The sequence below is a fragment of the Microtus pennsylvanicus genome, chromosome X (assembly GCF_037038515.1).
Source record: "Microtus pennsylvanicus isolate mMicPen1 chromosome X, mMicPen1.hap1, whole genome shotgun sequence".
Classification (NCBI taxonomy): domain Eukaryota; kingdom Metazoa; phylum Chordata; class Mammalia; order Rodentia; family Cricetidae; genus Microtus; species Microtus pennsylvanicus.
In genome coordinates, this window is record NC_134601.1 from 78,680,428 (window position 1) to 78,687,142 (window position 6,715).

The window sequence follows — 6,715 nt, forward strand, 5'->3', positions numbered from 1 at the left end:
CAGTGCTGGCACATGCCTTTAATCCTGGCACTTGGGAGGTAGGCAGATATCTGTGAGTTTAAGGGCAGCCTGGTCTACAATAACTAGTTCCAGGATAGAGTGAGCTAGAGCAAGAGAGAGAGAGAGAGAGAGAGAGAGAGAGAGAGAGAGAGAACTTTTGCCTCTATGTTAATCAGGAAAATTGGAAGGAGTGCTTTAATAATTCCTTTTGTTCAGTTTTTCTGCACTTTTGTATCAGGATATGCTAGCCTTACAGAATCAGATTAGTAGTGTTCTTTTCTTTCCTACTTTATGAATCAGCTTGAAGAACACTGCTCCGAGCCTAGCTCTTCTATAAAGATTTGGTAGAATATGGCACTGATTCTGCTCAGTCATAGGCTTTCCTTTCTTAAGAGGCTCTATTTCTACTTCAATGTCATTACATTTTATGAATTCTGTTAAGTTTTCTATACTCTATTGACTTAATTTTTCCAAGTTACATTTCTAAGAATATATCTATTTCTATAATATTTTCAAGTTTATTAGAAGATGAACTTTCAAAGTATTCTATAGTGATGTTCTAAAATATTACAGGTTTTTTTCTAGTTTTTGTTTTATTTGTTTTTCTTAGTTGGTTCAATGTACTGTTCTTTTATTCTTGTTTCATTAATTTCTTTCCATATCTATATCATTTTTTGCTATTTGCTGCTTTTGGAGCTCAATTGTTTATTCAGGACCCCGAAGTTCATTCTTCAACTACTGGAAATATTTATGATTTTTAGATATAAGCATTCATAACTATAATTTTCCAATTGCAATTGCTCTCTTGGCATCTCAAAGGTTTTCATACTATCATTTTTACTTAATTGTAAGAAAATTTTGTTCCTAATTATTCAATCACTCACCAGCCACTCAAGAATGTATTGTTTGATCTGTAAACATTTGCAAATTTTCTGTGATTTCTCTTGTTCCTTATTTTCTAATTTTATTCCACTATGATTACAAAATTATTTCACTTCATTTCTTTCATTGCATAGATTATGACATATTTTAGAGCAAGTTCTATGAGCTACTGAATATGCTTCACTGATGAGTGAGGTGAATGTGTGAATGAAAATAATTCCCCCTTATGAAAATGGCAAGGAAAGCCTGCTCATGAGCATCATTGTAGGAGTCAAAAAGACTCTCCCTGTAGGGAAAAGAGATTAGGCTCAACTGCAACACATCAAGAACAGATATGGACGTATAACCAAGAAGCGTATTTAAATGGGTGCTGAGCTGTCAATATAAAAGAGTTGACAATATAAGTAAGAATCACCAAGTGCAGGGGGATTCTTGTTTATCTGGCTTGCGATTTTTGCTGAATGCAGGCCAACTGTGTATCTCAAAGACAGAAAATGAAGAATTTACATAGTTATTTAGAATCAGAGATTCTCTTTTAATCATTAGATTTTTTTAATAAACATGGCCTCAGCAAGCACAGATGAAACACATTTAATATAGAGTCAAAAAGTCTGAGATAAATATGGCTAATGTTTGGTCAAAGAGAGACTCTCTGTCAAATATTTTAAAGACTACTTAAAGTAACAACATTTTTTCCATATCAACTAGATATTTCCAGTAGCTTTTAAAAATATTTAAGTGTGGAGGTGGTGGTGCATACCTTTAATTCTAGCACTCAGAGGGTAGAGGCAAAAGGATCTCTGTGAGTTCGAGGCCAGCTTGGTCTACAGAGTGAGTTCCAGGACAGCCAAGGCTGCAAAGAGAAATTCTGTCTTGAAAATTAAAGTAAAAAAAAAGGTAAGAAAAAAGTTTTAAAAACTTATGGGTGTGGATGTTTTGCCAGCCTGTATGTATGTACTCCACTTTCACGCCTTGTGTACTTGGAGGTCAGAAAAGGGTGTCCAATGTTCTGGAACTGGGGTTACAAATGGGTGCGACCCACCATGTGGGTGATGGGAAATGAAACCATATTCTCTGGAAGAGTAGCAAGACTCCTTACCACTGAGCCATCTCTCCAGCACTATTTATTGTAGCTTTAAAAATTATTATGTGTATCATCGTCATCACCATCATCATCATCGTCGTCGTCGTCATCATCATCATCATCATCATCATCAGGGAGGGGTGTCTATATGGGTGTGCCTATGGAAGTCCTGGGAAATCTTTGAGAAAGCAGCTCTCTCTAATATTTAAACATGGATTCTGAGGATCTAACTGAGAGTGTTGGAATTACACAGCAAGTGCTTTACGCGCCCACCTCCACTCTGAACCAGCTTGCTAGCTCCTCTTGTATCCTTTTTGATAACTGCTCTCTGCTGTAATACTATCTTCAATACTAACTGATGTATTAATTATAATTAATTATAATGAGTTATAATTTCTAGATAAGTGGCTGGGAGGAAACTTGGTTTACTATTGATTGCAAATTCCGCCTCCTACTGCTCTAACTCCTTCTTTGTTTCACATGAATATAAAGGGTAGTTGACTTCCTCCACCTGCAGGGCCTTCCAGACTGCAGAGCTCTGAGCTCAGTAGCTAACAGCAGCAAGTCCTGACAGGCTTGATTTGTCAAACTCAGGGAAGTCACCTCAGCAGAAGACCCAAGGCTCAATTAATGTCATCACCGTTCTGTAAAGGTTACAACCATAGAACGCATCTCCCCACAAACAGCAAGTAAGTAACAAAGACTGTATTATAATAGCTCATGATAAAGCTAATGTGAGCCTCAAGAAACAATGGCGTTCTTTATCCCCAGTTCATGTCGAAAACACACAATGCAGGAAGAATAACTGGGAGTTCAGTGTAAACTGAAGAGTGAAAGATCAAGGCTGCCTGAAAGGGAGACATGAGGTATAGTAGATGTTGAAGTTCAGAGTCACCCCTTTCCCAAACCATGAGCCAAAGGGGATGTTTGCTCATGTTATTATTGACCAGGAAACCTGGAAGCTGGCACTCAAGTTAATGGGCAAAGATACTGCAGTTTAGACAGAAGCAAGATATGAATAATAATATAGGATGTGAGTGGAAAACCCAAGGAATCTAATTGAATTCTGCCCACATCTGTTTGTAGATCATGACAGGGTGAAGTTAGGGACCTAAAAACATCATGGCCACGTTGCTAACAGAAGTATCTTGATGATATTAGGAGACTCATAATGGAAATTGTTGCATGAGCATAGATACAGGTAAAGGAGTTTCTAGAATGAATCAAACCTATTGTGCTGCAAGTTAAAATTCCTACGTCATTTTACAACTTTTAATTTCATACTGCCAGACATCTGAAATCAATGATGGCGTGTATCTAGGCTAAGCTAAAGTTAGACTGCACCTCTCAAATTGAGTGGAATAAATTCAAGCCTGTTAAAGTGATTAGATTTCACTTTTTTATTTATTATGTGTGCGTGCGTTCGTGTCTATGTGCGTGTGCACATGTGTCATGACATGCATGTGGAAATCAGAGAACCACTTTCAGGAGCTAGTTCTTTCCTTCCACTATGGAATCTAGGGATTGAACTCAGGTTGCCAAGTTAGCCCAGCCAGCAGTTTTACCCACAGCGCCATTTCATGGCTCTCAATTGGTTTCCTTTGAAATGACATTGATTTTTCCAAAACTGTTAAATCAATAATACCTACTTAGCACTAAAGAGTTCTGGACGGAGAGCTAAGAGGCCAGATTTAGGGCAGCCCTTCTGCTTCTACAGTCAGTGACTTCCCAGCTCTGAGCTGAAATGCATTCACCTGCAAAGTATAGATTATCACGCCTACCCCACAGAGTTGTTATGGAAAATAAAATCTGAAAACCTACAAAGTACTCAGAATATAATAAACAGTCCATAAATATTATCTTCTCCAATTCCTTTTCCTTGCCATAATTTCTCATTTCAAAACAAAATTCTTAGAATTTGTTGTGACTTTGAGGTTACATTACATTGTAGGCAATATCTTAGCTCTCAGGGAATGTTGCTGCATCAATTTTACATTTTGTAACATATTGCAGTTTTATATTCTATCTGCTTGTGTCATTACTGGAACTACGCCTGACAAATCTATCTTAAGTGTGGTTAAGACTAGGCAAGTTCAAGTGAGGCATTTTGGGTGTAAATTTTAAAGATTTTTAAAGCTAACAATTGCTTTATTATAATGAACTCTCAAATAAAACCATCACACGCTAGATGCTATACAGTTCAATGCTCTCCATTCATGATCTAATTCAATGAAATTAGAATCACGATTCTCAAGTCATGGAGTCTCAACTGGAGCTTTACTCTGTCACTATCTATTACATTTCTATCTATAGTTTTATACTTTTTGAGACTGAGTACTTGAGTACTGTACTTATATTGTTTCTACCCCTCCTTTTCCCTTACATCTGTCCTGTGTTCCCTTTTGAATCCATATCCTCTTTTATATGTATTATTATACACACATATGCTCACGTGCAGATGTGTATGCATATAACCTACTGATTCCATTTACTACTATTTAGTGTTACTCATATATGTGTGCTCAGGCATGACCACTGAAATTGAACATTCTAAAAGGTGGCTTTTCCTCAGAGAAAATGGATTCTTCCTCTTTTAGCAGCCATTGATTTCCTGAAGCTCTTTATCTAGGGGTGAGACCTTGTGAAATTTCCCTTATTGACATTGGTTTATCAATGGGTGTTATTGTGAAGATCTTATTTAGGAAATCATATCATTGAGATTTAATGGTTGACAGCTTCCCTGTCATGTCCAGAAGATACTGTCTTGCTGCAGGCATCTTGGTCATCTGACTCTTATGGTGTTTCTGCCTTTTCCTTTGAGGTGTCCCTGAACAAGAAGTGTAGGGGTTGTATTGAAGATGTACCTATTGGGACTCGGCAACCCATGCTCATTTATTCTCTGCATTATGACTGGCTGTGGATCTCCGTAAGTGTCTTCATCTGTTGGAAAAAGAAGACTCTTTGAAGAGTGTGAGGACTACAATTATTTGTGGGTATAAGGATAAGTATTTAGAACACACTTAGAAATTGTATTGGTTAAGAGAAATGACAATAGTAGGCTCTCCTCGTGGGTCTATGATCTCTTTAGCTACAAGTTGGCTTGGTTCAGTGTCAAGTATGAATTTCCTCCTATTGAGTGAGCCTAAAGTCCAATTGGATAGCTGTGGTTACCTCAGAGACACCAGGGAGAAAGCAAAGCACTGTGATTTGGCAATAGTTTGGCTGTGACCAAAAGAAAATAAACTTTCTGAAACCTTCTAATGGTTATGTCTTGGGAATAATGAGACCTCCAAGGCCTGTCTCAGATGTAGAGGTTAATGGAGATGAAAAGTCCAAATAGCCAAGTTTCTACAATTCTGTCATTTAGAAACCAAAATGTCTTTAAGTGGAATGAGGTAAAACTTTCTCTATGTACTCCTCAGTGAAGCTCCCATGAGTAAATAATTGCTGAATATAGCTATATGCCTTCCAGTAAGTCAACAAATATTTCCTGAGTCCCTGCTATATGGAATCATCTCTGTTGTACAAACAAGGACTAATATAGACTGAAAACATGAATCTGTAAAACCTCTGTTAATTCAACAACCACTGATTCAGAATGAAATCTCTTTTGTGACACTAAACTTAATTTTAGTTTGGGATTTGGACTTCATTATTAGTTGGTAAGTTTCTAGAGTAGTTTTTACCACAAAGTTCTTTTCCAAGGGTACAAGAAAAAAGAGCAATGCCTATTTACAGATATTATAAATAGTGGTAAAAGTTGCATTGGAAATCTAAATTTGTGCTTGTTATTTCTCCTCTATTTTTCTGTTCATAGTAGCTTGAACTCTGTTTACTCAGTAATTTGATGAAGGTGTCATAGAATCCTGTCCAAGGTTGGCAACCTACTAAGAGCTGTTGTCAGAGAATGAAGTGAGGAATTAGTTTTATTGAAAACAATTAGGACTTTATCCAGGGAAATACACTAGGGCTTCTTCAATTTCTTATAAAAAAAAGTTCTCAAGGAAAACAAGTGAGAATAAAGATTCGTTGGGATGATTGGAAAACACAGCAAGTTGAGAATAATAGAATTAGTATGCATTTGGACAGTAAGAAACCTGGGAGATTAGTTAGACCCATTTCCTTAATTTTATAGACACAGAAAGTGATCTTGAAGAAGAGAAAGTGTTGAACTAAGCACCTTCATTAAGTTAATGGAAAACTAGAAATCTAATCGCTCATACCCCATGATAGACTAATCTTTCACTAAGTTAAACAATTCCGTAACTTCAGAGTTTTAAAAATTGAATCTCAGGTACAATAAAGAAAATACATTTAGCAGATGAACAGTTTAAAGTCACCGAGGCGAACAATGAACTTTCTGCAAGGGTCAGTGGCAGGAAATGAATAGGTTCACAAGACCCAGACTTCAGAGCTTGGAATTTCAGTCAAGGAACTGGATGATCTTCCTGTTTTATAGATGACAGCTCTTTATTATTATTATTTTTGGTTTTAAAGTCTCTGAAAAATAATCTGAAGTTTGTTCTAGGCATTGGTTTCCATCTCTAATTTGCACAAGTTTTACAGTTTAATTCACATAATATTTACATATTTTCTACCAATTTTAAGCAGATGACTAGCAACAAATTATTTTCATATTAAGCAATTCATTTTAATGAAGGGGGGAGGTAATGAGATTTTCTTTCCTTCCTGGAATTGTCGAATCCTACCAGACAGTTTCTTGCCTGTCAATGCAAGACTGACTAGAAG